At 38.8% G+C, this 19463-nt stretch overlaps 1 long non-coding RNA gene across 1 annotated transcript in view; it reads right to left on the bottom strand.

Annotated features, from left to right (window-relative positions):
• Positions 1-1982: 1982 nt before the first annotated feature.
• The window catches only part of LOC116184745 (uncharacterized), a 32771-nt gene continuing 15290 nt past the window's right edge, over positions 1983-19463 (bottom strand). The window contains exons 2-3 of the long non-coding RNA XR_004149456.1: positions 6910-7024; positions 1983-2032 (exon numbers count right to left, since the gene is read on the bottom strand). This is a non-coding gene — a long non-coding RNA (uncharacterized LOC116184745). The remainder of the gene's footprint in view (positions 2033-6909; positions 7025-19463) is intronic.

A 19463-nucleotide genomic window follows, 5' to 3' on the forward strand; every position in this document is an offset into this window, starting at 1 on the left:
CACCACTTGAAGTTCCACCTGCCTCCAAACTTCAGCTGGGAAGTGGGCTGGGGACCAAGCCACATAACATTGACTCCAATTGATCTGAAACTCTGAAGGAGTACTAGTCAGCAAATGGCTGCATATGGTGGGAGGAACACTGTAAATGCTGCAGCAATAATTGACTTCTGGGAAAAGAATACAAACATTGAAGTGTTTGTAATTAATAACCATTTCAAGATGTTTGCCATGAATTGGAAACCATTTGCAAACTGTCCTGCTTAACTAATCATCCTATACTAGTCCCTGTAATTTGTCCTGTGCCTCTGAGAGAAATTGCAAAATGTCTCATCCATGCCCTTTAAAAGGCATTAATAATAAAGTGAAATCCAAATGTGTTCATTTTAGCTCTGAAGTAAAGCTCAAGCTCCATGCTGAGCACAATTACAAATAATGTATGAACTACCATGATGCTAACTACAGATGTCCAGCTGGTGAAAAAGAGGGTAAGCTATGTTTGAGAGCACATATGCTTACAAAGTTTAAAATGTATGACTTATCTTAATGTATTTTGCCTTCCTAGCAGTGCACAACTTCTTGCTGATACCACAGTGTACTCAGCTGCAATTGGGTATTTTTATGGTAGTCTGTAGAAGGAATATTCTCAGACTAAGGACAACAAAATCCATAGGATTTTAGTATCTCTACAAAATATAGGGTAAACTGATTTTGTTTAAAAGGAGGAACTCAATAATTCAAATGCAATAGCCATGAAAATGTTGCTAACACAAAGTTGTCTAAGTAAGTGTTAAGTTTTCTGAAAATACTGGAGTGAAGCATTTTGTATGTAGTGTTTTGTAATTCTTTGATTGAAGAGGCTTCTCCATTTGTTTTTTAAACCAGCATAAGATGAAAGAAGAGTGAGTTTTAAACCAAAGTCAAGGTGTTGCTTCATCTCGTAAAGATGACAAAATTACAAATGCAGCTGAAATTTTATCCATATGTTATGGTCCATTGTGTTCTTCACCTGACTGGTGCAGAAGCACAGCAGTCAGGCTGAAGAAGAGGGAGAGACCAAACGTGTCAGTGAGGAGCCTTGAGAGAGCAGTTGCAGAGACACAGATTAAATCTGAGATGTGAAGCCACAGCTAATTTATGAAAGGTATTTTTAAAAAGGTTTGTGAGTCAAGTGTTTTACCAAAGACAGTGACTGTTTTGTATCTATTTTATATCTGAGAACAGAGGGGTGCAAAACCTAATGACTGATAACAGTTTTGTTCCACTGTCTCTGAACTTCTGTTTTCAGTGGCCTTTTTTTGGCCATTTCAGTAACCCCAAATTGTACCTCACTGGAACATTCCTTTAAATGAAGGTAAAGCTGGATCAGCACAGTCTGTTAACCATCAGTTTAGACATGTAGAAAATGGTTGGTTCTATGTCTCCTAAAATAAGAAGGGGGACACAGGTGTGTCTGTTTTTCCACTGAAATACCCTCACTGAATACCTGCTGTTGCACATGGCATCTCCACTCAGATGTTCTTTACACAGTGGGTTGTACTACACAGTCATTTGTGTAGTACATACTACACAGGATAGACAGGAGGAGACATAATTGCTATATGGGAATTAAAGAAAGATTGAACAGGCTAAAGGAGAAGTGAATAGGATGGGGCTTAGGGATTTGGCAAACGTCCATTCTAGACACAAGTGCTTTAGGGTCCTGGTATTACTATTTCTTCTCTGCCTCTTTGGGGTTTTATTAAGGTCAGGCAGAGCCAGAGGAAACCCCATACAGCACAGGTACAATACAGTAACTTTGCCAATAAGCCAGAAGACTTGCCTGAGCCCAAAGCAAGCATGAAATAGACATAGTTATAAGCTTAACAATTTGAAAAAATTAATAGTTCAATGCATTTTCTGACTGAAGAAAACTGGGGCTTTTTTTTGACTGAAGAAAACTGGAGCCTGCATCTCTCTCCAAAGAAGTCCTCACCAAGTTGTCTTCTAAAACTCTTTTGAGGATTGTAGCACCAACAGGGATGATGTGGCCCAGCTGTTGTAAACAATAATTAAAAAACATAATGAAAATTAATCCAATGGGACAATTGCAGTAGAATGCCACAGAAATTAAATTACTCAATCTGATAAAATTAGTATTGTAAAATATTATAGAACTACTTTCCAGAGATATCTAAATTCAGTCTAAATAATTTAATGGAGAAATACGTCCATTCTGTTAAAGGTGTATGCTAGTTCTACACTGACTGTATCAAGATTTTTCTATAAAAAAAGATTCGTTCACATTTAAAATGATCTTTCATCCTTATGACATTTCTTATAACTGCTTAAAATTTCCTGGGGTTTCAGCCTTTCTCCCCAAACTAGACACTATTAATGTATTTTGCATTCATTTGCTATACATTCCCTCTAGTCCATAATACATTATAATATTTGCAGGCAGAACATTCTATTTAACTAGTAATCTAAAGTTTCACAGCTTGCCAAGAAAACTAAAGGGGTTTGAGTGGTGGAGATTAAAATGAAGAAGAAATTCCAGCACTGTAAATTGTAAAACTTTACACCTTACAGCTGCCAGTTGTAATCCACAAGGAGACAGTGTTCTTAAGCTCCCAGGAACTTAGACTGGGCCATTTTTTAGCAAATACTTTTGTTGTTCCTTCAGAAAGGGAAGAAAAGAGAAGACAGAAGTTCCAAAACCCCAGAAGAACCCTTACATACAGAGTTATGTAGCATTCATGAGGAGTTACTTTGTCCTTGAGTGTGGAAGGATTGTGGTTATTTGATAAGATCTGTTAAGATTACACTTTTCTTGTTATTGTAGTTGAAATATAACAGCTGAAATGTTACACAGGCTAAGTCATACTAAGCCTGAGAGGATTTTCACAATGTAACATTTACATAAGATAAGGACATGGTTGTTTCTAGTTATTTTTAACTGAAATACCTTCATGTTACTATTACCACATTATTTCTGTCTTAAACCAGCTTTTACCATAAGATTAAATGTATTTTTTTTTAAATCCATAACAAGGCTTAGTTTAATAGTCCATTTTTCTTAATAACTTAAAAAAATTAGCATCAGACTAAATTAATGAAGCAGTTAAGATTCCTGAAGTTACAGCTAACTTGCAAAAGTAAAGCAATACATTCAGCACTGAGGGATGCTGGGCAGCACATTGCTGTGCTGAGACCTTCAAAAAGGAAAACCACATCTTCTTCTGAGTAAATGAGAGGCCCAACAATTGCCTCTTTTTTCCTCTAACAAAAGAAGGAGCAATGGAAAATTATTTTGGGCAGGTCCAGGGTAACCTGGATTTAAGAAGTGTGGCATGGCAAAGGAAAGAAGGGAAAGACACAGGACAACTCTATATGTCTATTTATCATATTTTTTCTGCCTGTGTCTTTGTGGTGAGAGAGAGAAAAAGGGAAGAAAGAGGCATAAGAAATACCAAAGAATCAGACAAAGGTCAAATCTCAAGATAAAACAGTCACAAATGCGGAGCTCAGAGGGAATACTGGAAGACAAGAGAGAAAAACACCTTCTGAGCAAAACTGAGTAATAATGTGCTCCTTGCTAGTGGCTATAGCTTATGAAGAAATATCTGGATCCAGAATGATTTTTTTTTCCTGATGCAAATATCCCAGAGAAGTCTCTATAAGGTCTAAATACCCAAGGTAAGCAAAATAACCTAGTGCTGTAACCCTTATAGTTCATTAGTTATTGGGGGAAAAAAAAATAATCTTGACAGTCTTGAAAATAAGTGCATTAGACAAGAAAGGGGCTTAGTAATCTATGTATTCACTAATTTTAAATTGTAATTTATTTTTTCAAGTACTTTTTGATTGTGCTTTTAGATTGCACCTTTGTTTTAAACTGATTTTGACTTTTTCTGAGGTTTCTTCCATGTCCATTTCTATGGAACATACTTTTTAATTGGTACTATAAAGTGCTTTTGCAAAATGAAATAGAAAACAAATACCTTGTGTTATGGAAGAACTCCATGAAGTCCCTGGATTAAGTTTGCTTTAATTCAGATTCACATATGTAGGTTTTGTGCTAGTCAAGTCTGTGAGCAGAATTAGAGATACTTCCTTAAACCATGCTTAAAAGATTATCATACCTTCCTCTGTCATTTTCAATGCAGCTGTAACTTTATCACTTTTCTTCCAGTTAGAAAAGGGAGGCAAGATTCATATGGAAATCTACTGCTATTCTATGGTTCTTTTGGTCTGAAGTAAGCCACAGGGAAATGGAAGTAGTAAACACAAGAGCAAATGGTGTCCTATGCTTTTGTTAAGCTGCATTTACTTGGTTTGACCAAGGAATAAGCACATGAAATCTAAGAGCCAAAGGAAACTTGTCTGTATAATTCTGAAGTTTTCTTTTTGGTACTGAAATCCTATGAATCTAAGTCCCTTCATGGCACTTTGGAGATAGGTCATTAAAAAGAAAAACCCTTTTCACTGGGCATGGAAGCAGCCTTTTCCCTCTTAGCAGTTCATATGGTATGCCAGGAACCAGGAAGCCTGACTGTCCAAAGAGCCAGCATTTAGTAAAAATATTTTCCTTGTAGGCAGTGAATGAACCTGCTAGAAATGTTCTAATGCTGAAATACAGTCCTTTCTAGAAGTCAGTTTTTTTACACGAATTTCCCATCAGTATCACTCTAAGAGAAGGCACACTGCATTTAGTGTGAGCTCTAAAAAGCAAGAACCAAAGTATAATTTGAATCTCATGTCAAAAACAGCTACTCATTGAGGAGTTATCTCCTGGCAGTGGTAAAGAGAAATGTAAGAGAGACACAGATTTCAAAAGACTTCAGGATAGTTACGCTTTTCACATTTTAATCGTTTCTGACACAACAGAGCTATCTTCCCTACCATCACTTTTCATCATTGAGTTTCTCTGGCAGAAAAACTGCATACAGAAGAGCTCTTATCCTCTACCTGAAATCATAGATAAAGGAGCTTAAGTTGGAATATCTTAGACTCTAAGTATTTTTCTACTTAAATATTGAGAAAAGCTTCAGAGAATGCATAATTTTGAAATAATTTTGATAAGGAACTATAGATGTTTTGTAGAAAGAATTTTAAACATTTTTAACAAATTTCTGAGGGTTTGGGAAAATATGCTTTTTCTTAAAGTTTGCCAGGCTTACTAGTTCAGCAAGACCTGTTGAAAGTGTTGCTTTAATAAGTGACCACTTCTACTCAGCTCAGTAAAGAGTCATTATTTCTCCATTTATCTTTTCTCTGTCAAATCCAAAATCCTATCCAAGTTTAAAAGGTTAATTTATTTATAGTTATTATTAATATTACTCTTGCTTGTTTTGGCTATTATTTACAATGACTACATAGAGAACTTTTATACTGTTGAGATTTATAGTGTGCAAAACTTATGTCCATTGAGATATCTAGAGTACTTTGAGTGATGGAGTGCTAGAAGAGCTGTGGTCAAGGAAACAAGACTGGTATTCTGCTTTATTCACCTGATACGATTTAAGGGATAATTTGCTCATGTAACAGGTTCTGTATATTTTTCAAATACAACCTTATTCAAAATATTTTCAATTTGTCAGTAGCTATGCTTCTGTCTCCTTTGTTTGATCCCCACAAACTAATGTCAGCTGCATTTCAGAAGTGACCCTGTTAATAATTTTTCATCTTTTCATAGAAGGATGTAAAAATTACTATATATACATTCTGAAGAAGTTCAGTGACATGCTGGAAAGCCAGGTGACTGGAAAGAATAGTTTCACAGCTGGCCCACTTTTATTAGCTTTTCCAGTATGTGAATATCTCTTATTTTAGTCAAATGAAGTATTTTCTCATGCTAATTGCTTTTAATTTTCATTGCTAATGTTTAATTCTCACTGTTAATTTTTCATCAATAGGTTTTCCAGAGTCATGCATGTTCTCTTTTTCTACAGTTTGTGTCAGTCACCAGATAAATTTGCAGGTTATCACATTATCCTGGACATGAAATAGTGCATTATTTCTTCCAAAGCTGCTAACCTGGCATGGGTAGTTTAAGAGAGTATATCTCTAAAAAAAATTGTTCATTTTGGACTTCTTTTCCTTTTCTCAACACCACAGTGATCTGTCAGGTTTATAACCGTATTGCACATGGATACCTCTCCCTCCTTGCTCTTGCATCATGTATCATTTCCAAATGCTCTGGAAGTGCTCAGCAAAGCTGAACAATATCCCTTTTTTGAAGACTTATTGCATGTGGGTTCTAAAGCTGCACATATTTTCTATGGATACTTGAGAGCTTTATCATGTCTCCCTCTCTTTTTCCTGTTTTAGTTCACCTGTGGCCCCAGATATCTTATTCAATACATTTTTGTTGGGGCTCATTACACTGACATTTGAATTTTATGGAAGTTTTCCTTTGATGTTGACAGTAAGATGAGTAGATTTCCTAATGAAATGTACATCAAACAGTTTGTTCACTCTTTCATGAGTGTTCTTTGGAGAGAAATGAGGGAGAGACATCTTGAAAATTAAATTTAAATTACTCCTGAAAATGAGTAATGAACAAACTGCTCATCTCAGTAAAAGCTCTAGCCAATGGAAAAGGCCAGCTGGAAGAGAAAGCCAGGTTCAGCCCATGTGAGTGGGAAGATGGAAGGGGTTAGTCAGGGCCTTCCAGAGCCAAGACTTTAAGAGATTTTCGCACCGACTGTCATCACTCTTCCCTCTCCCCACTCCCTCCAGCTATCCTTGGGCTTTTTTCCCTTGAGCTCTTTTCAACCACTGCCACCTTTTTTTCCACCACTGTTTTTTCTGGAGCAGCAGGATCCAGCAAGCCTTAGCCGTATTTGCCCTTCTGGTCACGCTTGCTCTGCCTTGGCTCACCATCATGCACCATCACCTCTGTGGAGCACTGACCCCTCCACAGCTCACCTGTGCTTCCAGCTGCCTTTCTTCAATCTCCACTTCCTCCCATTCTGCTTGCTTTGTGCTGAATTTTCACCCAGCATCACATTCTCATTGACACAAACTCTTCTTTACGTTTCCCCTGGCAAAACAAAGGATTCACTGAGTGAATAAAAATTATACCTGAATGCATGTCCATGAGAGACTGTGAGAGGATAAAAAGTAAAGAACAAGGACAGCTACAAAAAGGCCTGATAGAAACAAAGGTATCCAGTAAATCCTTTTCAGACTTCACTAAGCTAGTGTGCAAGGGAAAAAGAGACGTGGAAATAATTCAAACTGGGAAACAATAGGAGAAGAACCTTAATATGAGAGGAAAAATTCAGCATTTCATTGTCACAGACTGGTTTATAGTACTACATGGAGGACCGCATCAGGAATTTACGTTGAAGGAACATAAATTTAAAGGAGTATTATTAAGGGCCTATGAATATGGGAAAAGGGAATATGATAAGGTCATTATTCATCTGGAAGAATAATGTCTTTAATATTTTGCTATTAGACTCTGACCTAATATGTAACACATTACAGAAAAAAGTTATTCATCTTATAATAATTCTAGATAAAGAAATTCAATAGCATTTTTGCAGGGATGTAAATATTATAGCTGAAATATAACTTTAAAAGAAAAGTGGAGGAATGGGCAGATGATTTAGATCCACTGTTTTTGCTTTATAGATAATTGTATTGATTATCAATTACAAGTGACATACCTGATTATTTTGTTATGTTAAAGAGTAAGTGCTTCATAAATCTAGGGAGTGAATCATGGTAATGACACACCCCCAAAATCATAGACTGGGAGACTTGCTAAATATTTGTAAAAGTTCTTTTTTTGTGTATCTGCACTGAATACTAAAAAACAGTTGTATCTCACCTTGCAGCAAATAACTTCAGTGAGGAACTGAAAATTACCTTTATTATCACACATGGGAATTAAAGCTCTTACATTTTAAATCTGCTTAAATTAAAGTGGTCAGTTCCATGTAACCAGTTGGACAATCTGACTTTTTGTGGACAACATCTGTAATAGAGAGGTCCAAATCTTGTGCCATGTTGATAAATGTATTTAGTTTCATTTGCAGAAAGTTGCCCTGGTAATGATATCTACTCATCTTAGTTAAGTTATGCAACGGCTCCAGTCTGTACGGCTCTCTTTTGGATCATATCTGGCTGGAAGCACTTAATCAGTCTCTTGACTTCTGTGTGGACCTGGAGAGCCTTTAGGAGACAGAGCTGTTGCTGGGGAAGGGGATCAAGCTGACACAGGCTGAGCTGGTTTTGAAACAAAGAGGTTTTGTTGCTTTGGGGTACTGACATATGATAAAAGGACTGTTTGTAGTGACAGTAGCATCAGAACAAAGAAAGAAATAATGTATAATGGAAACCTCAGGTCATATGCTCATCTATTCTAACATCTGTAAAGAAATAGGCTTCTCTGAAATGCAGGTGGTCCACAAAGAGAGGCATATAAAATGCCTAAATCAAATACAAGCTTCAGATAATGGCTGAAATAGGTCCCCAGAGGATCTCCCTTCCTTGAACCAACTCTGTACATGACAGCCTGTAAAAGGGAGGAAAAAAACACAGATAATTTTACAATACTAGATGTGAGAGCTCAGCATCGCCAGTGGATGAGACTGCTTCAGACCTACTGTTGTTTTAGGAGAATCCAACACTAAACGATGCTAGCAATGGCACAGATGAATCTTATAAAACACATTTAACTATTAAAGGTCTTCACACAAAGGTGAAGTAATTCCAGCTGTCCTGCTGGACCACATAAAAGTCATATATGATGTCTAACTAAGATATCCATACCAGGTGCAAGTGACAGATGCAACCAGCATGATGGCAGATCAAGAGTTCTTGTAAATCTCATCAGGAGAAGCCGTTTATTAAGGGCTTCAGCATCTCTAGCTGTTTCATGTCAGCAGATCTGACTGAATTTCTGTGTTAATAGACCTTAAAAAAGTTTCTGTGACTATCCTAGTCCTTTTTCTAAATTTTTGGTTGTGGATGGTGCACTACAGGAAAGATAGTTGAAAAGTTCCTTGACACACAGACCTTATTTCCACCCCCATTTTATTTTCTATTTGGCTGTATTCAGACATTTCCTGAGGAAAGCCTTTTCCAGCTGAGGAGCACAGACATTTTGAACACAACACAGCACAGATATTTTGAACAACAGCAGGAAAGTATATGTGGAACTGCTTTTTATGTCACTTTTCACATGCAATAGTGATCCTGAGAGCAAGAAGCTGAACTTAAATAAACTGAACAAATCGTCCTTTTCTGTACATGTGGAGAGTAGACTGAGGCATTAATTCACATCTTCCCCAGTGAAGTTATAGCACAAGCTGTGAAAGCCATGGGCTGGATGTGTGACTCTGCAGTGACTTTCTCACAGTCCCTAGAGAATGAGTTCCATCTGAACTGGGCCTGACCTAGATATCCACTCCAGTGTCATTGCAGACATCTTAAGACATTATAAATTACTGATAATCCTAGCCAAATTAAGTAAAGCAACTGAGCTGGTATAAATTGCACAGCTGGGAAGAAAAATTAGTTTCTCAAATGATATTCATGTTATTGTTATACCCATTATCTGATTATTACAGATGACAGTATTTATATATAATAAAACAAATGTGTTTTTTCTCAGTGTTCAAGCTTGTTCTGTGTTTTCAGTTAAAATCCTTAGTTATGGGAGTAACCAAGAAGTGACAAGGGCTGACCTGAGGTCAGTACAGGCTGGGGGATGAGCAGATAGAGAGCAGCCCTGTCCAGAAGAACTTGGGAGTGATGGTGGATGAGAGGTTGGACATGACCCAGCAGTGTGCACTGGCAGCCCAGAAACCAAACATACCCTAGGTTGCATGCAAAATAGTATGGGAGCGGGGCCAGGGAGGGGATTCTGCCCCTTTGCTCTGCTCTTGTGAGACACCACCTGTAGTGCTCGGGGTACCAGGACAGGAAGGACATGGACCTGTTGGAGTGGATTCAGAGGAGTCTACCAAGATGGTTAGAGGGATGGAGCACCTCTCCTATGAGGGAAGGCTGACACAACTGGGATTGTTCAGGCTAGAGAAGAGAAGGCTTTGGGGTGACCTAATTGAGGCCTCCTAGTACCAGAAGGGAGCCTACAGGAAATATGGAAAGAGAATTTTAACATGCCTCTGTAGTGACAGAACAAGGGGAAATGGCTTCAAACTGAAAGAGAGTAGGTTTAGACTAGATATTGGTAAGAAATTCTTGACTGTGAGGGTGGTGAGCCACTGGAGCAGGTTGCCCAGAGAAGTGGTGGATGTCCCATTCCTGGAAGTGTTCAAAGCCATGTGGCATGGACTCCATGGCAGAAGGATTGGAATGAGGTGATCTTTTAGATTGCTACCAACCTGAGCTGTTCTATGATTCTATGACTCTACTCTGGACTGTGCAGACTGTCTGATGTGAGTGCCACAACCTGATATTGAGTGAGTGGCATGCCAGTACCAGCCTTGGCTGGATTATGCCAGCTGCAGACCACAAGAATTCATGAAGCACAGGCCTGACATGGTAATTCTATAGGACTACAGCAGACAATTTCCAGTGAAAATGACATAGCAAAGAATCAGAAAACAGGACTTTGGAGGCACCAAGGATGGTTTCATTGGACCCCCTGAAAATCAATTCTTTAGCTATACTGAAGTAGCTCCACTGACTGCTGAAAAGTAAAGGTTGGAAAACTAAGTTGCATCTCTAAGGAATACAAATTAGCATTCTTCTTTATTTGGAGTTTTTGAAGAAGAGTGAGCATGTTTTTTATATCTATTTAAGGTTGTAGCATGAAAAAGTAATAAATGAAATCAACAGAGGTGCAAAATTGGTACATTACCTAGTGTTATTCTAACCTCCTCTGAGATTTGTAGTTCCTGACTAAGGATTTGTTTATAAACTGGTGATACTTTGCTCTCAATGCTACTTCAGTATCTGAGCTATTTAAATTAAAGTTAGCTTGCCTATCTCAACATTGCATTGCAGTCCTATACATGCCAGTGTAGATGTATACACCTCAGATCTTCAACATTCAGGTCAGTTTTGGTTTGTCAAGAAACTGTTAGAGGAGAATTCACAGGGAAAGAACTGTCTTTGAAATTTCTTCTTTCATTTCTGTTTTTTCTTGCACAAAGGGCAGTCTTGTATTTTCAGACTGCATAGCCTCAGGCAATTCACACAGTACAGAATAATACTATTCTATTGAGAAATGAATTACAGTGAGAGGTACTGGAGAGCTCTGTAACCCCAGAGAACACCAGAAAGTCAGTGTTTCACAGAGGTGTTGCAAAAAACTCCCCTTCAGCCAGGTATTACAAAGTCACAGTAATACCTCTGTGAGGAAACCTACCTATTACTCAGTATCCAGGTTGTTCAGGAATGACACGGGCTCAGAATTATATCTACTGAAACCTTGAGAATGTATTTAAGCATGTCAAGATCCATAACCTGCATGTTTTATAACCATATTAGTAGCTGTCCTGCTTATGGACTAGCTTAAAGTCTCTTTGCTCTTGGGACACTTTGCCCTCCTACTTTTTTCAGTGACTTGAAGATCTTTAGTTAGGGCAAAGGAGAGGGTAAGTGTCCCACTGTACTGCTATTATGCAGTGGTTTTGTGAATCTATTTACTTGGCCCACTTAGGAGGAACAGGATCATCAGGAAACCAAATGCGTGCTGAAAGCCTAACAGGAATTTGTAGACCTGTTAAGGAAACTGCCTGGTCTGAGCATTCACAAGACTCTGGCAATCTGGGACCAAAGCCCCTCCACAGCTCCAGTGAGCCCACGGGTGCCCTGCACACCCCACTCACAGTCAGACCAGGTTTCCTGGGCAGTTTAGCCCCAGGTTTCCCATAGGAAAGTCTGAGATGTCTCATTCCATAAAACCATTTATTCACAGTGCAGTAACCCAAAATCAGCCCGGGCTGGTGTCTCTGAGGAGAAACCCCCAACAAAGGAACCCTGTGCTCTTATACCTTCACAGTCTACCCAGGCACAAGTCTTGCTCTTTTCCCTGAGTTCTTGGCTCCTGCTGTGTCTCCCAGTGTCCACCCACCTGGCTGGCATCACCTTCTTTGTGCCAAAGCATTGGCACTTCATGGCCTCTTGTCTTGGGCTTCCTCCCAGAGCTCAACCTGCATGTTAATCTGCAGCTTGAAAATAGAGCTGCTTGCACCAGATGTATTCCTCAACAGACCATGCCTTCAGGCTGACAACTAAGGTGTTGCCACCAAAATTAGCTCAAAATCAGCTTCAGAAAAAAAAAAATCTTTATTTGATTATCTGTGACACAGACCCTGTGCAGCTTAGTGGGGAGATGTTTCAGCCAGTTGCATTCTAGGAAGGTAGATAACTTCGTATAGCTCTTCTAGGTGACTTGCAGCATTTCACTATTTCTGTACAGTGAAACACCTTACCCTTGATAGATCTCTCTTGGATGCTTTTTTAGTTCTTATAACTAGTCTCTAGGGGACACCATAAATTTTCAGAGAATAATTCTATCTTTTTTTCATTTGTCTTTTCTTCCTTGTCCCTGCCTCCAAAAGCCCTATGATTAGCATTTTGAATGTATTATTTATGCACCTTAGTTTGCACATTACTGTCTTTAGACTCCATTTCTTATTTGCAGCCTTCTGAAGTCCCACTGATGACAACCAATTCATTATATAATAAAATATAATAAATTAATAACATTCTTGTTTAATTGACAATTGTTTTGGTTGGCATCATATAAAGGCTTAATCTGGCAATAAACTATTTCTGATTAATTAATTGTCCCTAACCTTGATCCTCACTTTTAATTTTACCGGGACTTCTACTGTAGAGTTTTCATTGAGAACTTCTTTGGGAAGTGTACAAATTGAGGTGTCTTGCAGTGATGAGGCCTTATTCTCTTTTTGCTCAGTCACATACTCTCCTCCCATCTTTCTGTGGGCACCTGAGGTGTATTTATATTCTAAGCAATAATTTTTATGTATTGGTTACAAAATATTTGCCTAGTAATCACCTGCAGATGAACCTGTAAGGTCCCTGACACCTTAGATTATCCTCTATCATCACCTACAGCCATTCTCTCTGTCAGGACTGCTAAATTCATTCCCTTTCCCAGCTCTCTGAGAATGCCACTGGGAGAACCAGTGACACTCTTCTCTCAACAGTTATATTTGTCAGTATAGGAATACTTGGTAAAGTTTTTGTTTTATTGTAATTTTTTAAAGTATATTTTTAGAACTATCTCTGATTGAATCACGATAGTGCTCCTTGTCTTCAAAGCTCAAATTTGTCTCTCACTGTCTATGCTAGTGCCAAGTCAGAGTGGCTGCAGTGGATGACAGAAGGGATATGTTGAAGCAGTAGCTCACAAGCTTTTCTTGGTCCACAATGCAACCCTTAGCAGTCCTGTACTCTGTCCTCAACTCCTGGGCCTGCAGGTGTCCATCCTCAAGCCCCAGAACAGACACTCATACCAGTCTGCCTGCTTATTTCCTTCACAGACTTATGCTAACAGGCATCTTCTGTGTCTCTTAGTGCACAGGAAGGTTGCTCACATGGGAGAATTGTGCACAGACTGTAGCACCTCCTGTGAGAAGCTTGCAGCCCAGCTGAGGACAAAGTCCTGACAAGGGGCTCTCTGAAACAGCCCTTATTGACTGTACAAATACGCTGAAGTGTCAGTTCACATCGTTGCTCCATGCTAAAGACAGAAGGATCCTTTTTCTCCACCCTCTGTTACAGGGCCCAGGAGCCAAATACCCTCATTGAACAGACTGTCTCTCACTCTCCAGATGTTCGCCCACTCCTGGGCAGTGACACAGGAAAATGTTTCATGTAGCAGGAAGTTTAGCAGTTCCTGCACATTCCTGAAAGATTTTAATGAGGCTGAGGCTCATTAAAACACACCCACCTCTCACACCATGGGAGCTGAAGTAAGGGCATAAAATACCAGATTAGTGTTACTGCTAGTGAGAGGATACACCAAGCCTGGTCTGGAAAACTGGGAAAATCATTCTGGCACTACAACATTTAAGAAGTCTTCTGAAGCCCTGCTTGGCTGCACAATCTGAAGAGACAGAAATGTGATGGAGGCCATAAGTAGGCAGTAATATGTCAAGGAGACAGCCTGGCTGTCTGTCTCCTTATGCACAAAGCCTGGTATTTCTTTATTCTCCCTCTTCCATCAAATCACAGCCCTCACCTTGAGCTGATGACCATTAAAGTTTGCAAATCATTCACTGTGAATCTGAGTCCATGCCTCTTATCTGAACCGATTGCTCTCCTTTTGTTGTCTAGTCAACGTGTGCAGAGAGCAGCATGGAAATCAAAGGGTTCTTTCAGATGCTGCTTCCTGGATGAAAATGTTCAGAATTGGGAAATAATTTCACAGATCTTGTCCAGAGGATGGACTTCAAGGGAAGTGGACAAGCAGACTAAATTCTATATTGACTAGCATGTTTGAAGAGTACAAATGTAGGCTTGTGTTATTTGTAATAAGGTCCACGTGAGATTGCCTCTTAGGCCTGCTCTGGTCCTATCTCCAGGACCATGAATAAAGATAGAAAATACTGGGTTCTGCAATAAGGGAGAAATCTGAGAACTTTCACAGTGGTACGTGATCTCTCTTTGTGATGAAAGGGCCAGGTTGGTGAACATTTCACTTAGAATGATCAGATGTTCCCAGCACAAGAGGTTAATGATCAAGCAAAATGGAAAATATTTGTACTTTACAACCACCTTTTCCTGTCCTTCCTACAATGCCTGCAATATCTCCTCCATGTGCTGATGGAGGACACAAGACAATCCTCTTGTCTCCCTAGATTCTCACCATAGCACGTTGCTGCAAGCCTGTCCAAACCAGGGGGGGCCACACCGCACTGATGGGGTGTGAAAGCATTCATTGCTTGAAAATCTCAAGCTGAAGCCCTAGATTTTATTAGGATTTAACAGTTAAATTTTAGAGGTTGTGCATCCTTCATTCCTAAATTTTTCTTCCTTCCCTGAAGTAGGACAAAAAGCTACTTACTAAGTCTTGTTTTCTTTGCAAACAAATCCTAGAGCTTTAAGCACAGTTTTTATTTGTCATATTACTTTAAATAGTAGGGTGAAAGGGGCTGTTTTTATGTTCTTTGTATATCCTTCTGCAATTTGCCTAGCCCAAGCAGGAGTGCTAGTGCTTATATCCTCTATATATCACATAGTACTCCATTTGTGGCCAGAAGATCTATGTATTATTGTTATTTTTGGTTCAGCTTTCAGGGCTTGCATATTGCAAACAGCTTTTTTCTTTTTTTTTTTTTTTTTCTTTTTTTTTTTTTGTAAGGAGACAGTAAAAAAATTTGCATTTGTCAATGTCTGTGTCTCTTGACTCAGTGCACTTTTGGAAAGACATCTCCTCTGGTATTCACACTATATCATCCTCCACCACAAGGCAATTTAAAATAAGATATTCCCAGTCCTGCCAGCTTTCTCTAAACAAAGCCTGTGAGTCAATAATGAGCTCAGTATATGCTTGACATGTATTGGCATAGACACACCAATGGGAGGGAACCAGTTAGGGTAATTTGGGATATCCTAGGAGACTTTGACTTTGTGGACCTCTCACTGGTCTTCCTTCAGGGATCTTCATTTTCATTCATTTCAATAATGCACTTTCACCCTCAGACCATCAGCCTTCACAGACCCCAAATAAAGCACTTAAACAGAATGCCTGGGCAGCAGGCTTTCCTATTTCTGCAGCTGCCACAGAGAAACAGGATGAAAAGGCAAAAGCAAGTATTTATTCTCCATGAAGTGGTGGTTTGAGATGCATCTTCCTCTGGAACAGTCAATGCATGTCCTCTAGCAAAGGTACATTAAAGTTCTGATGAAGGAGAGAGCTGCAGTTGTTTTTATACACAAAACTGGCCCTGAACCTGATAAGGAGAAATGTGGTATTCTTATATCTTTAGTATGGCTAAAATCTCTATTTACTGTTGATGTGAGTCAGTCAATATATGATATATACATTAGAATACATTTGGAAAACATGACTAATCAGACACTGTTTTTAAAAGTGCCAAAATGAATAACAGAGTAATGTGAAATTCTCATTTGGAAGTGTCCATATAATTTAAATGCCATATAAATATCACTAATGGTTTGAATCTTATACAATGTTTCAAAAGCATTCATGTGCCAAATTATCTTTAACATCAGAACCTATAAGGCATAGAAATATCTTTGCAATAATTTTCAAAGGTCTCAAATGCATATTAACACTGAAAACAGAGCACTGGTTTGTGGTTTTGTCATTGTGAACTTTTATTTACAGGCTGCCTGTCTTTACCAAAAGTTTGTCCACTGGTTGCTGGCTTTTTTTTTTTTAATGTTCAAGCACTTTGAATAGTTTTATTTGTCCTCAGTGTAACTAATCTCACAGATGGATTATTAGGCTTGTAGAATTTGTTTACATTTATAAATATTTTCTGTCATGGCTGAAACATTTTTGAGGGAGAACTTTCTACTGAAACACTCCCTTTCTTTATAGAAAATGTACTTGTGTATTGTTTGAAGGAGGCCACGTTCCTTGGCTAGGCTGCCATGAACTGGTGTATGGCTGCATATACAGTACACAGTGTACTTTTTTTGGTAATTTTCTTCATCTCTAGCAGTGTCTGCTTTTTTTATTCCCACAAACTTCAATAAACTGAAAGAGATATCCTATGAAGGCTGGAGATTTCAAACCAAAAATGCAGCACTTGAAATGAAATAGTATGATCTCATCCATTCCTAATTTTTAGTGCCTTTTCTATGCTCAGTAGACAGTTTTACTTTTATAAAACTTGAGTCTATGTCAGGCTTGAAAATACTACTTATTGACTTTGTCACTTGTATTTACTACAAGATATTGCCTCTTGTATATGGCCATACAAAATGAGTTTCCAAACAAAATATTAAGTATTTTTTATATTGATCAAGAGATCTAATTCCAAAGTCAAACTATTCTCCAACTGTGCACAAGTTCAGGAAAAGTTTTTCAATGTACTGTGGTACAGTTTTGTGCTCCTATACATCTGACATAAGAATAATGTGCACTGGGCTTGATCCAGCTGAGAGTGGCTTTTGTGTCTGTTGATCCTGGACATTTCCAGAGCTCCCCAGGATCTCTAGTCAAAAAGTCTATTTTTGATTCTAATGGGAGAAAAGTGCTTCCTTCTATGCCTGCAGACTGCCAAATTATGCATCCCATGCTGGCTTTTCCTGACTGGCACTGCAATAATAGCTGTAGTAAAGATTTTAGTCTTTACCTCTAAAGCCAGTTTGGCATGAAAGATTGATAAACCAATGACTCAAAACCAAATGTAGCATTTCATAAGAGAACATAGGCAGAAAAAGCTGCTGATGCTTTTGCACAGTAAATGACCTAACTAGCCAAATTCATTGTTAGGTATCTGTTAAAGGGCCTTTGTTTTCCCATAAATAACCACTGCAAGTTTTGAAAATGAAATCAGCCATCAAAAGCAGGCTTTTGAACGTGCCACCAGGACTGAATGCAGTTAGCTTACTCAAGAAATCATTTGTCATGATTCAATCAATGGGCCAGAGCAAAAATCTAAAGAAAGGCTGAAGTAGAATAAAACAGCACCAGGTTCCATGCATACAGTCACTTCAGAAAATTATTAATCCATCAACAATTACATACTTATAGTATCCTCCATATTAAAGAAGAAAAAAACTGAAATGGGAAGAATATTTTATTTATCAAAATAACCTGATAATAATATCATAGCTGCAGCCAGAGATGTAGGCAGCAACAGGAAATTGCTGGGTTGTCTCTGTAGTACCTTCCAGTACTGTGGATCCAAAGCTGGAATAGATCCCTGGTTCACTGAAGTACTTAAGCATGTGTTTCATTCCAGTGAGTTCAAAGAGACTTAATTTTGTCCTTAAAGTAAGCATCTGCTTAAATATTCAAACTGAATAAGGACCTATCTTGATCCCCTTTTTATTGGAAGCATCCACTGACTTCCATAACTGCAGGATTAGTCTCCTATACAGGACTTGCAGAACTGTGGATCTGGGCTTTAGTCATTCGCCTATTTTGCTCTAAGCATGTATATAGGACATACAGTCCATCAGGGTTATGTATTTATCCAATCTTGGGATAACTAATGGATCTGTTCTCTCTAGTGATCATTGACAGCCTGAAGTTATGCTGGGGGCTTTAAGTTGGATATTAGAAAAATGTTCTTCACTTGGAACAGACTCTCCAGGGCAGTTGCCACAGCACCAAGCCTGACAGAATTCAAGAACTGTTTGGATAATACTCTCAGATACATGGTGTAACTTTTGGGGATGTCCTGTGCAGGGCCAGGAGTTGGACTCGATGATCCTTGTGGGTGCCTTCCAGCTCAGATTATTTTTTGAGTATCCTTACTAGAAATCTCAGCTGATTAGGATGGTAGAGCCTAACTTAGCAAAATACTTGACATGACAAGCTGGATAATAAGATGATGTTGGTTGGTGTTGGTCTAGGAATGCTCTGAATAAATACCACAGTTCCCATTTGCTCCCAGGCCATTTTTCCAGAGGCCAGATACAGCTGTGAGGACACAGCTGGGTGGAACAAGGCCATAAGGCTCATGGGGTTGCAGAGCAAAAGGGGCTGTGCCGTTTTGCAAAGGTTCAGAGCAGAGGCCCTGCTGCAGGGGCAGGCAAGGTGGGAGCAGCAGTGAAAGTGTCATGCTCAGCACACAAGGTCTGATGGGCCTTCATGTAACCCCATTAAAGTCAATGAGAACGAAACACACACTTTGCTCTGCAGAGATGGGATTACTCATGCGCCTAAAATTAAACATGTGGTTAAGTGCTCTGCTGAATCAGGGCCAGAGAGATGGAAAATGAGCACTGCCAGTACTGATTCTCCCCATCGTCTTTTCCACACAGCTGCCTCCTGACGCCTGCTGACTCTTTCGTAAATATGGACTGTAGCTATAGTACTCTATTAATTACTAAAAGAAACTGGGCCATATCCAAAGCCCTGGCCTCACTGAGGTCTTGGACAAAGCTTCCATTAACACCAAGTTAAGATCAAAAATAGCATAAGAATGGAGTTGTTCCTAACACAATGGATGGAGATGAGGTTTCCTATCACAGAACCAAATTAATGGGAAAGTACAACTACCAGGTAGTTGTACTTAGAGGAAAGGTAAATTTTCTGTTGGGAAATGTACATTAGAGAGATAGAGAGCTTCCTCTGCAGGTTTCTTTTGTGTGAACTTAATCAGTTAATTGTCAAATCTTTTAGTATAAATAACTCTTACAGTACAAGAGAAAATTATGTATATTTGTACAGAGCAGATTTATTATTAACATATTTGCTTATTTAGCAGGTGTGGTAATAATAATTAATTTGATCCAACATGCAAAAGAATTGTGGTAGCATCAAATAGTTTCTTTAGTTTTAAAACCAAAAATGCAAGCTAGAGTGGAATCTCTGTTTGAAT

This window comes from Lonchura striata, chromosome 5 (assembly GCF_046129695.1).
Source record: "Lonchura striata isolate bLonStr1 chromosome 5, bLonStr1.mat, whole genome shotgun sequence".
NCBI lineage: Eukaryota > Metazoa > Chordata > Aves > Passeriformes > Estrildidae > Lonchura > Lonchura striata.